Source organism: Diadema antillarum, unplaced genomic scaffold (assembly GCF_040938485.1).
Source record: "Diadema antillarum isolate AM-2024a unplaced genomic scaffold, OU_Dant_1.0 scf00000034, whole genome shotgun sequence".
Taxonomy (NCBI): Eukaryota; Metazoa; Echinodermata; class Echinoidea; order Diadematoida; family Diadematidae; genus Diadema; species Diadema antillarum.
This window is the reverse complement of record NW_027270923.1, coordinates 999,824-1,013,742: the sequence shown is the minus strand read 5'-3', so window position 1 is coordinate 1,013,742 and position 13,919 is coordinate 999,824. Positions and strand designations below refer to the sequence as shown.

At 38.2% G+C, this 13,919-nt stretch overlaps 1 pseudogene; it reads right to left on the bottom strand.

Annotated features, from left to right (window-relative positions):
- Positions 1 to 13,919, bottom strand: part of LOC139743500 (uncharacterized) — a 105,062-nt pseudogene that overhangs the window by 78,958 nt on the left and 12,185 nt on the right.

Genomic DNA, 13,919 nt, shown 5'->3' with positions numbered 1-13,919 from the left:
GGCGTTCTTCAGTTCAGTCGGTAGAGCATCGGGCTAGCAATCCGGAGGTCTCGGGTTCGAATCACGATGGAATCCCATTTTCTTTGCTCATTTTTCCACTAATGCATTATATTAATTTCTGATCAGTTTTCTTCTATTTACGTTTGTTACATACTCAAAAAGCTGCATCACTTCGGTGATCCCTCGCATTCATCCCCAAGTTGAATAATCCTTTGGGTTTATGCCAGGTTTAAGTGTATACGTGTGTGTCACACACTAATACACTGCTATCGTTTCTGACCATTCGAGCATTGAGAATTAAGGGTTTCTGTGACAAACACTGAATTTGGGCTTTATAGCTCAGTCGGAAGAGCACCGGGCTAGCAATCCGGAGGTCTCGAGTTCAAATTCCGATGGAATCCCATTTTCTTGCTCATTTTTTCAATGAGTATCTTCTTCTTTTTTTCTTCTTTTTTTCTTTTTTGTTAGAGTTGGTATTATCGCAGGCATTTGGGCTTCTGGAAGGTTTTTACTTTTTTTTCTCGAAACGTTTTGCCTTCAAACGACGTTTTCACTTGCGACGTAGGTTTGACGTCATAGAAGGGCAGGTGCCCACAAATTACAATTTATTACACGTACGTGTCCATGACGTCATTGTCAATTATGGGACTTATACGATAACATGAAGCAACTGAGGCAAATGATATTATTATCATATTTATGATAATGGTGCAGAGATCGCGGGTGTGCCATTGATTTTAAAGAGTACATTTTCTTTGATTACATAACTTGAAATATTTCAAAAGAGGAAAACAGAAGGAAATGTACCTTTATTTGTATGAATTAGTGCGATTAAGATTTATCATGTTCCAGTATACTCTATCGAAATAAAGGTAAGTTGTGTCCAATATACTCTACGGAAACACATGTAAATTGTGGCAAGAGAGAGAGGGGGGGGGGATTTTTTAACGAAACTAGAGATAACTGTCGAGTTCAGTATGGACCAATGCAATATATCTATAGGCCATATATCGTAAAATATATATTTAGATGTATTTATATGAGTACACTTAGATACCGACACGGGTTAGCGAGTGAATGAAGAGAACACGCTCTGACGTGTTTTTTAACACAAGATGTACGTCTACTTGTCTGTCGAGACAACACAACCATTGTCAAAATACGTACGTTGGTTTTCACAATTTGTTCCGGAGATTCCTGATGGACACACGCACACATAGCTGCTGAGGTCACCACTGGTCAAGCATGTACCAGAATTCTGGCACGGGTTCGACTGGCATGGAGAAACTGTAACATCGAAATAAACCATCAATCAACAGTGAACGTTTGACCGCTATAAATTTTTCCATTGGTTAAAGAAAAAGTGACACATCAGGTAACTGCCCGACCTTTCTTTTCCCATATTTATGCATAATAATGAAACATATCATTATACGCAAGTATCATACTCACACACACACACACACACACGCGCGCGCGCGCGCACACACACACACACACTTGATATATATATATATATATATATATATATATATGTAATAATATATATTATATCAGATCAACTGGTTTTTATACACTGGAAAGAATTTGGTTAACTCAAATTTTCCAAATTCTCAAGGTCTTCCGCCGTACGTACACAAATACACGCACACACTTGCTATTTCTCTCTCTCTCTCTCTCTCTCTCTCTCTCTCTCTCTCTCTGTGTCTGTCTGCAACCCACATCTACCAGTCACGCACACTCATCCATACAACCACATTGATAGGTCATAATATGTTTACATAAATAGTATGCATAAATGACGCATCTCAAACATTAGGCCTACGCATATTAATAACGATGTAGTGAATAATGCTTTAGCACAAAGTTGACATGTCACTTGGCGTTTCTAATATTGAGCCAAACGAAATACTTGCCGTCTGTAGCATGCTTACATGACCAACACAAAAGAACTAATACTAGTACAAGGAAGACTTAAATGTCATGTTTACCTTTGGGAGCAGTGATTTAAAAATGTTCAAGATATCACTTTCAGTCATGTAAGTCAGTTGTATCAAAAACATCCTACCATATACAATTTTTGCAATAAAGCCTAAAACATATGGAGATATCATTATTTTTCTCATTAAACCATAACTGTAGACGGTTTAGTCTGGAAACATTTTTACTATAACTATTGTTCACATTTTGTATATTTAACAATACTTAACATCGATCACATTGGTTCAAATTTTTACGTTGGTTGTTTCTATCCCTAACTCACATTCTAGAACTATTTTGAAGCACTAATGCTAGGTTATTGCTTCATCTGCAAATGGCAAATTATGTCTTTAATCCTGCTAACATGCCTGAAAAAAAAGCATGATATTCAATGATAATATCATGGGCGGATGTGATGATTTGACCCAAATAACATGCTCATCAGACTCTAATTTCGCTTATCAAACAAGTGCAACTATATGTACTCTCTTGCCTGGAAAGACACACTACATGCGCAGGGCTCTGATCAATGGACCTTTGCCAGGCGTAATAATAAGCATAGCAACAACAAAAACAATATTATCAAATAAAAAATGATAACATATATAATGTATTATGCTAGATAATATGTATCGACACTGAATTCTACATGGACAGAAACTCTCTTTCCATTGACTTTCGCATTACTTATGAAATATTTCATGACTCATAACATGCCTGTTACAATACATGTAGATACACGTATTCTAAAAATAGTCATGCAATAATTGCAATTACAGTTATGGCATGCATCTTCAGACAAACTGCACATGTACGCGATACTTTGACAATTTCTTTGACAGAGTGATTCATTCAATGGCTTACATAACACATGCTGCCATAAAATTATAATGTGATTGTGTCGAGTTTTGAATGATTGTCATGATAAATATATCATTAATCAACATTAACATATTATTTACACCAGGGCAACCTCGTCGGAGCTGACTTATGTGTGTCATTAGAGCTTACGCTGGGAATAAGAATGATCCAGGGAGATGATTTTGCCTCACCAAACTTAGCTTCCTGCAAGGTGGCCATTTAAACGATTTGTGAACTCCCGTAATTGGTCTTATATCATGCTTATAACTGCGACATAAATAATGGTACAATCATGCCATAAAACTTTGAAATATATATATATGTCATGCAGCATCTAACACGAAATATAAGTAAACGGCGCTTTCATTCCTTGAAGTGTAACAAATGTAAAGGTTGACATTAGTCTTGGCCTTCAACTATATCATCTTATCTATACATCAACGAAAGCACAATACCCAATGGTTAAAATATCTTGTATGCTAGCAATATACCTTGGATATCGCTCTAACAACTGTGCCGTGCATCAGACCAGCCGCATTCACACATTCAACACTAACAACAACGCGAGATAAATATTATTTATCCATGACACTGGCAGTAGCAAAATGCAGTTAAGTGAAGCAGAGAGAGAGAAAAAAAAAATAAGTGAAGAATGTGCGTACCTCAGTATCAGTGGCTTGCGCAGTGTGACAAAGAAGATGCCTGTGCGATACCACATTGCTATATGGTGCTAGCGGTATCTGACGGGTTAAAAATTGTGTCTATTTTCTGGTGATATGTGGCGGTGAGAATTAGTCAAAGAAAACATAAGCAAAAGAAGCGAGAGTGGTGTTTAAGGGTGATGTTAGCACGTGAGCAGGATGTCAGAAAAAGGTACATCGGGCGCACTCCAGTGAACCTAACCTTTAAGAGAGATGGAATAAAATTCAATCAATATATTCGGAGAGAATGTTACGCAGACAGGAATCACAGTCTTGTGATTTCAGTCTTACCTGTTGATTCCTGTTGGGAGAGAGGCTTTGGCATAATCATTCTTTGCTGTCGTGATTTTCCTTAATCGTAAACAAAAGGTCGTAAAAGAGTATTTGGTGTGTGCAGACAAATAAAGTAAAAAATGGTCCCCCTTACCTGCTATTTCACACTGGGGGCCCGAGTAACCACTGATGCACGAGCAGCGGGAAGTCGTTGCGCTAGATACCACACAGGTCCCTCCATTATGACAGGGGTTAGTGGCGCACGGTACTGACGAGCATAAGGTTAATGAAGTGCTGTTAGTTTTGTTAATGAAATCGTACAAATGGTGCTTTTGTTTTTTAACCGACTTTAGGCGAAATAGAAGAATATAGACTTAGTCTACTTCTTGGTAGAACTGCTACTGCAAACTACTGCAAGGACTGCCGCAATGAATACAAGTGTCGTGACATGCTTGACTTTAATACAGAGGCAAATGGAAACAAACTATTGATATTTTTCTTTGGTGGTGGAGCAAAATGTTGATCAAGCGTGGAAGAAAGGTTTGAATGGAGCCGAGAGTCTTTATGATGTTACATACGAAGTGAAAATGAAACATCTCTACAGCGAGACGCCGTAGCTACGTCGCTGACACACTTTAAGAACATCTTGTTTGCTTTTGGTCAGTATGATTTTCTTGTGACTTACGCTTGGGAGGAATACTATAATGTTTTCTTAACGAAAACTATAGCTGCCTTTCTCTAAATCTAACTTTTGAATGAATTAAAAGAGTTTGAATTTTACTGACAGAAGACAAAGAGTCAGCCAAGCACATGACCATTATCCTTGTCATCGTTATATCATTTTTGCGTCAGCGTGAGCTAAAGACAATTTCATGCACTGATGACATTTTTACACACTTTCCTTTCAGAGGTACTGAAGTGAAATCAATGAAACTGCCAAGGCGTGAAAGGATACAAAACATCTAAATGTGACAACTGGTATTCAGCCATGAAGTTGTATAACTTGCATTCACTTGCACGCCACATATCCCTGAATGTATTACATTAAGTTACTCCCGTAGTGAGCCATGAGCTTGTGTAGTTTCTCATGTAGTCCTATTGAAAGTGATTAGTGAAACTACTAGTATACGGGAAACACTTGTACCAAAAAGTCTGGTAACATGGCACCAGATTTCGGCAAGCGTTTTTCTTTTTTAATTGGTTGGAGAAAATAATGTTTGCAGGAGTCAGTGAGAGTTGCAGGATTTTCTTTTCCCCCTTTAAAGGAACATCGGTAGCATTAGTAACCTTAAAGCATTGTATTGTATACTCGTCTGCATTACAATCAAGCAGAAGATAAGACGGTAAACCATCATTGGGCTATGTAACATACATGCCCAAACTTCAACAAGCCTTTTTGTTCTTGCATATGAAACATATCATCTTATATTTATGAAGTTTTCTACATTAAAAAAGAAACTGATGAAGTTCCCCCTCCCCCCCCCCCCCCCGTTTCCACTTCGTCAAAAAGAACATGTTCTTATCTTCATGAGATAACTTTCTAAAAGACCATGCTATTTATAGCAAACATCTATTCCACTGAAATCGCTTAATTTGCATCCATTTACCTGGTAGTGTGCAAAACGTCCCCGAGAAACCAAAGGCACAGAGGCAGATGAATGAAGATCCGCCCAAAGATTGGCATACGCCACCGTTTTGACACGGATTGTTACTTGTACATACGCCTGTTTAGATGTTAGGTGAAACGAGGAGATGAAAGCGAAGAGAAGGAGAGGGGATAATTGTGTTAGAACCAGCCAGTAGAGGTAAGAGATAGACCCAAAGATGGAGTTATTAGGGAATATGTCACAGATGTAAGAAAATGGTATAGAAAGATGGTAATATAATAAAATCAATGATATGGAGGGTATTGACTAACTATAAACTGAGTGATATTATAGTCCATGGCTTTATACATTTGGTGTGAACTATGAGCAATGATATTCAAGTTACTAATGTTAGTGAACGCAGAGATGGATTTCAGTTTGATGAGATGAAAAGTTATTTTCTTTGCATTGATCTAACACAGTCACTACGCACCAATATCAACCAGAGAAATAATAAAAGACTATTACATTTCCAGTACGTATACGTCACACTCAAGAACACATACACACATTATGCATAAGACACACCCACACAGAGATACACAACACCTACAAATACACACACGCACACACTCACACACAATAGATAAATACACACACAATCACATGATCACTTTTTACTTTATTTGTCACGTTGTCATCTCGAATGAGTTTGGTAATGAATTAAAAATGACCAAATTTTATCTTACCCGTCGCAAATGGAAGAGCTGAAACCGACTGCACATTAACCCAATATGTGTTGAACTGCGTCACAAACGTGGCACTGTGAAGAAAATTGGGAGGGGGAAGACCTTTTTGTCAGAACTTGAAATGTCTCCCTCATAAGGAAGGCTGCATGACAAGTTGTCAAGTTTCCTGATTTGTTGATATTTTACTCAGCTTGTACGTAGACCTTAAAGTCAACCTTTGCATCGGAATCGGTAACAGAATTTAAATGATCCACGTCAATCGTTGGTTGGTTAGGCAAAGCCTACAGCAGAGAATGCTGATACTTTGATGATACTATTTGTTGAGGAAACTTGCTTGACTGAAATGTGTAAGAAATAAATTTTCCATGTCGCCTCCTTATAAGGTAAGATATTGTCTCTTTTGACTGTCTGTGAAGAATGAGGATTGCAATAGATACCATGAACTGAATCGGGTTTATGTCAGTGAAAATAGATAATGATATTTGTGGACCACATACGGATAAACAATCGCATTTCATTCCACATGTATTTTTTTTTTCATATTTTACGGGATGGGAGTTAGTCAAACAGGAGAATAATGATTTTTTTTTTAAGTAGGTCATCGTATTCAACGTTCCTTTACGTACATGTATTTGGAGAAGGATTGTGATCCATTCTCTTTATTTATTTCAGATAGCGACTGCCACTACAATTCAACGTAAAATGTTGGTTTGTAAAACCATTAAACCGTATACGATAATAAGGACGGTAAAATATAACTGTTCGTGTACGTACTATAATTGTGGTAACATTCCAAATGAAATCCGAATTATGTACATGAAAAATCACGATGATATGATGAGAATAAAGGTATGGAATGGAAGGTGCACATACTGGAAAGTTATGGCGCCCAGAGTCGACAATGATGGCGCTGTCCATGTGAATGTTTCCGGTGGGTTCTTGTCGTTGCCATTTGAGTGCGTGATGGAATCCGCAGGGCTTGTGCACTGCCTTGTCCGAAAGTTTTGCGAGTTACTGGTGGACCATGTACCCACAATAGAACCACTTGATGTTCTTGCCTGGAGGAGGATCCCTCTGAATTGAGTGGTGCCCGTTATTTGCACTGTAAAATAGAGAGAAAGAAGATGACGTCATTTAGTAGTTCATCATTTTATTGCAAGGTATCAAACGGAACAAGATTGCAATGGATCTCACAATAGTAAAAGCAAACTGATAATTCTTTTTTTTTTCAAATACGAGCCCAGGACAAAACGCCTGAATGAGCAGACAGGTCAAACTAAAATCAAACGCTGACATATAAAAATACCACATGTTGCCAAAGATAATTATTGCAGTATACCGCTTTTAAAGATTTGTAGGCGTGGCCGCCCTCAAAAAGTAATGCCAGGAGTTTCATGATATAAGATTAAATGTTGATATCTGCCAAGAGGTCTATTCATCGCAATTTCTGTGACTGTTTGAAGAAAATACGAATCGCAGATCTTTAATTATTACTGTTTTTTTTTCTGCACACGCTAACTGCGCCCCTAAAAATACCTAAATGTCTGATCTATTGTTATCAACCGTAATGTCATTGCAGATAAGCATCACAATGCCTAATGTTAAATGTATGCACCTTACCTTGACTAATGCACGAACTCACAATAGCAAGTCAAGGTTCATTGAATAAAACCTAAGAATCTTTCCATTGCGGGATACATTGCTATTATATAAAAAAAAAAAATGCGGGATTGAGACTATGGGAAGAAAGGGTGTTGTATCCTTTTGTATAAACAATGTTTGCTATTCTATGCTGGCGCACCTCATTATGACAAGATGAACCCCTTGTATAGGTTTTGTTATGATTTTATTTTTTGACTCTACTGCTGATGACAGTACTTACGGTGAAAAGTACCTTTGGTGGTTTTTTTAATCCCTTTGTTTGTGTTTATTTGTCTTGAAAAGCAGCGTCAGAAAAAAAAATATTAAAGAAACATTGCATATATTTGATCACGATAGTCCCTGTTGTGGTTACGGCTCGTTTTTCCGAAGGTTCGTTATTCCGAAGGCTCTTTAGTCCGAAGATTCCTTATTCCGAAGGTTCGTTATTCCGAATTTCATTTTCGGATTAACGAATCTCCGGAATAACGAACCTTCGGAATAACGCCACAAATGTTCGGATTAACGAACCCTTTTTCATTTTCGGATTAACGAACCTCTAGGTACAGGGAAGTTGTGTGTTTCGGATTAACGAACCTTCGGAATAACGAACCTTCGGAATAGCGAACCTTCGGAATAACGAACAGCACCCGATTTGGTCACGTGATGGCCAGTACACGTCAGCAATTGTCATCATATAGTGGAGTTTTACAGGACCGACATTTGAAGCCAGAAATCATTAAATAAATAATCATAACGTATTCCATTTAAATTAGCATTTAGACGAGGTTATGTCTGGGTATGTGATATCATGCTGTATGCGGTAGTCGTAGCCTCGGAACACTTTCCTTACAAACCAGCTTGAGAATAATTATCTCTAAACAGTCACAGAAAAGAGATGATAATTACTGTCTTATTTGACATCAACATACTAAGCAGTTGGTATTATTTTCATCTCATTTGCTATATTATTGTTCTTCGCCTTTCGATGTGACTAGACAAGAGAGAAAAAGATAGAGAGATATACAAAGAGAGGGAGAGATATGGAGAGAGAGAGAGGGAGACTCTCTGGGTGACAAACTAGCGACAAGATAAAAATGCTTCCGAATATGGATGTATTCTGCCTCTCGTACAGTCGTCACCGAAAACAAGACGAAGATCTCCCGTCGAGTCAGTGTTTGGCGTCTATTGTTCGGCGCCATGACGAGATATTTGTTTAACCTCTGTGGCTCTGAATTCTTCATGATATTGTTGAAGCTTTGAAAGCGGAATAATAGGTTTTATTCTCCAACAGTATATTATATATGCATTTTTTCCCCCTACAGCTTCGTTGTTGGCATCAAACACATGAAACGTTAACGAATGTCTATCGTCGCATTGAGCAAACATCAATAAGAAGTGATCCCCTATAGCTATGAATTTTCATACTGACATTATTTTCAGTTATTATATAGGAATGCAGTTAGGAACGCAAACTTTTCATATTTACATTACTTTAGTATTATCAAGAAATGCATATGGGAATGCATACTTTTCATGTTGACATTATTTTCAGTTATTATTCAAGAATGCATTTAGGAATGCATATCCTAGGAATGCTTATTTTTCATATTGACAATATCTTTAGTTGTTATTTAGGAATACATTTAGAAATGCGTTTAACCGGTTCCATAGTTAATTTTAAAATGACCATAAACTTAACACGCAGGCTCCTAGTTCTCGTACGGAGCGAGTTAAACGTTGGAATTGAGGAGGGGGAGGGGTTCTATGTCTGTCTGATTTGGTAATGAGCGCAGCGACAAACATCTTCTCCGATCACTTTTTTTTTTTTTTTTTGGTAGAGTTGCGTGGGCAAAGTCTGCTGGGTCAACCGAGCCGTGCTATTCCCACTGATCCCACGTCCAGGTCCCATTGGCTCACGTAACCATGGCTGACAATACACCACTCCCTCCGCATTCCTCTTTCGCCTTTTTGTCTCCTTTGTGACGATAAATCAGTCTCACACATCTATTATAAGAGCTGGCGGAGGCACTTTGGAAGTTCCCGCACTGAGGTCATGGAAGTTGTATTGAAAAGCACAATCGTACAGTGTCGGCGATTGTGTTGTGAGTAGCAGAATCTGAAAGACAGCTTTTGACAAATAAACAGGGAATAATATGCCGCCCCAACTCCTGAATAATGTGACATCAATTGCCAGTGCTTATCCTTTAAACCTATAGTGAATAAGGACAGGACAAACTCTATCAAAGTCACGTTTATACTCTAATGGCGTCCTATAAGCCTTCCCTAGAGTGAACGACTTCACAAACACTGTATTTTGGGGGATTCCATTGGAAAAATGTATATCGGCATTATTCATTGATTACTGTAAAAGAACACGTCATCATAATCGAGTTCTCATCATCACTGTTCACAAATAATGGTATCATGTTTTATTGATACAATAGTTCAACTGAGTATCAGATGGAGGACTTTGTCATGTTTGTGATAGAAATTACTCAGAATGATTCACTTTTTCTCTCATTCACTCGCTTTCAGCAACGTTTTTCTTCTCTTAAATATGTTCTTTAATCATATCTCGACTTTTACATAATGGTTTAGTGAGATTCTATTGATTGTACCTTAATTCTGTTAGTTTATTAAATGTTTGAAGACTAGTATAATTGTGATTGGAGGCTCATAATCACATGCAAAGCTCCCTTGAAGTACAAAAGTACGCTTTGATCCAGTTCTGGAAATTCGTTTAGTTACAAGTGATCTTTACTGTGGAAATTCATTGTAATCATTAAAACAGATATTATGCAGAATGACAATGTTATAATACATGTACGTATACGGTCTACCCAAGGGCTTAATTGTACGGTCTCTTCGGTTTCATGACCAGGGCCCCGTTTCATAAATCTTGCTAACAGTGACAAGTTATAGTTGTTACAAGCTACTGAAATCCTTACATCTGATTGGCTGAGAGCAAATTTGTCATAGAAATGTGGCAGTTGCATGTCACTGATAACAAGTTTTATCAAACGCGACCCCGATCGTATGATAATATAAACATCAAGACAAGATGACCACAAAAACCCCAAATGAAATAAATGATATCTACAGAATCATGTGAATCATTTGACATCTGTGCAAAAGAAGGACACCGAATCGATTGATATTGCAGATGAAAAGGGCACTATCTGACTATTGGTAACGTTGTTGATAATGCGTGTATGCGTTGTGCCTTCGGCAAGGAGGCACAACTGGGACAGTCTCGATAACTCGTGTCGCAGGAACTGGCCGGCATCCATGGTAACGATAGATTCGCTCGTCTAACACCACAGACATGATATTCTCTCATCAAATATGACCAATCAATTAATATCCCCATTCTGGCTGTCTTGTCATGCTTGACCCTGGCATTTATCATACTCAGACAAATACATTGTACGTAAAGGAAAGATCCAGCATTTACACCAGTGCCGAGAAGATTAGGGAGGAGCACTTGTCCCAGACAACGAAGGCGGACCTCCCATTGAACTCTTTTTTTTTACAATGTTGTATAGGTGTATAGTCACGTTCTGAAGTCAGTGAAAAAGAGACAAGGAAGAATAATGTTATTGCTCATGTTATGTTCTGTAAACTATCTTCAGGAGTTTATATATCTTGTAGATAGGTCGATTCACACGACGCAAATTAAATCAATTCATACCTTGCCAATTAGGCGCAGAATATTCCGAAATTTTGAAGATGTTACTATACATTAAACCCATTCAAAACTGATGCTGGCATCCAGGTTACGCCGCAGACCCAATCCTTTAGAATCTGTTACAAAACTACTTGATGTGGTAAGGGGATCGGAAATATCACCTAAGCAATGTACAGTAGAAATCAGGCCTAATGACGAGATAGAATGCTATTAGCCCTTCTAGCAATACCTAGAGCCAGATGTATTTCTTAATATATTGTTATTTTCATTATAAGGATTTCATGATAGAATGAAAAAAGAATAACAATAAAATCATTTGAATCATTGTATTATTCATGTTCTTTCGGCCACAGAATTACCCAAAACTTCTCAATTGCTAGTTCGACAACCCCTTCTTATATTGGCAACTTAATATACATGTATCTCAAAAGATGACAGTTTTGTAGATTTCCTTCTGATTTCGTGCAGATTTGATGAGTACAACCAGTAAGTTTCATTAAATCTTTCTGAAGTATGAAATATGCAGTGAATTTCAGAAGTTCGATGATGGCACGGTCGTAAGTTTTGTCGCAAAATTTCATTGGGACGTGATGGGTTCAGAATAGACAGGATGATTTTCGAAGTGTTCAGGGACAAGAAACATTCCCCTGATGTGCAGATACGTAGCATTTTTCTAATGCTGCATCTCATATCGTTTCATTCTTGTGTCTGTCTGTCTGTGTGTCTGTCTGTCTGCGTGTCTGTCTGTCTGTGTGTCTGTCTGTCTGTCTATGTCCTTTTCCTTCTCTTTCTCTTTCTCTGCTGCCAACACATTTGCGGTGACAATTTATGCCGACAATCAGAGTCACGGATCTGCTGATCAAAGGGGAATAATTGTATTGGACATAATCATGTGTGTTCTCTGTAATATAGCGTGACGTCTGTGAACCCGTATCTACTACTAGTATACCGCCGCTGCCAACCCTCCCGTCCCAACGAAACGTGTCTAAAAGGGTATCAAAAGTGAGCCATTGTTGTTGGACACAACATACTATTTTCTGTCATGCATTCTGCGAGCTTTTTCAAAGCGGTAACGATAAAATAAGTGGCCTCAACCCTTCAGAGTTTAATGACTACAGTTGTTGAGCTGAATACGTTGTAACTGATTTTCGTGTGCACATACAGTGTATTATACAATGTATATTGATAACACTACTACATTTTGTAGTACATTGTATATTCGTACAGACGCAGGCACATGATTTGTCACACATAAATAAACACATGCCCAGACAGCATTAGAGCATGATGTCACGGACCATTTGTTACATGATAGGCCCAACTTGTCTTGATATTACAATGATGCGTTATGAATGTTTTTGAACCGCAATTTCCGTTTCAGAACACACACACACACACACAAATCTGAGTTTCCTCTGCCTTCAATTACCATTACCATAATGCATTATACAGCTTGAACAATTTATCACGATGCTGCATCGCAGCTCTGAAATCACAATCAAAAATCATGACAATGGTGTGTCACAATCGATCAGCTTGTGTCTGTCACTGTGTGTTCCCGCCATTGTTTTGTCTAGCTTTATGCATACATTCTTTTTTCTTTAAAATGTTCAACGTATCCTCAATTTTCTGGATATGACGCTGGATGCTAGATATACCGGTATAATCATGTTCTCAATAAACTGCGCTTGCGGATATCATAAACCTTACAAACAGCATCTAAACTGTTTCAGCTGGACCACAGAACGAATTCTGAATAATAGTGAATCGTCTCCTTTTAATCGTATTTGGCCTACTCTTAATGCATAAGTTTTGTTTTCATATTCTAACATCACTGTCGTAGGATTTTTATTTTGTAGACAAAAAAAAGCCCTCACAATATATTGAGTCTTGCCGAAGAAAGGAAAAACACGACATGATTTTTCCCACTGCTGGCGATAAAATGGCCGTGTGGAACGAGGACAGTATCACAGAGGCAAAAACTATTTTGTTAATCCGGGAAAGTGAAGATGAAACTCCACAGGAAGCACTGAAGGCATGAATAAGAAAGAAGATCTACAGGGCAGATATTCATTTTGTCATATCACAAGGGTGAGAGCAAGGATTAATTAAGAGGGTCTGACGACTGCATCTATTTCTCTGGATTTGATAGCCAATTAGTTTCGCAATTCTGCGCTGTTTCCGTGTTGCTGCAGTACCACCAGTGATAATCGACTAGATCATTCTTGAAAAATGCAAGTGTTTGCATAATCGCGCACCCTCCTGCCGTTTGCAAATATGCACAGCGTAGGCCTATGTTATTCCGGTATTATTTCCGTCCAGTTTGTTTTTTAAAGAGTGTACCGTGGTATTCTTCCTGGGAGTCGCCAACCATCATCGTGCCGTGCCCATTGTCAGCGATAGAACCTCTGAGAATTGCGCAAAATCAATTGTATGCATG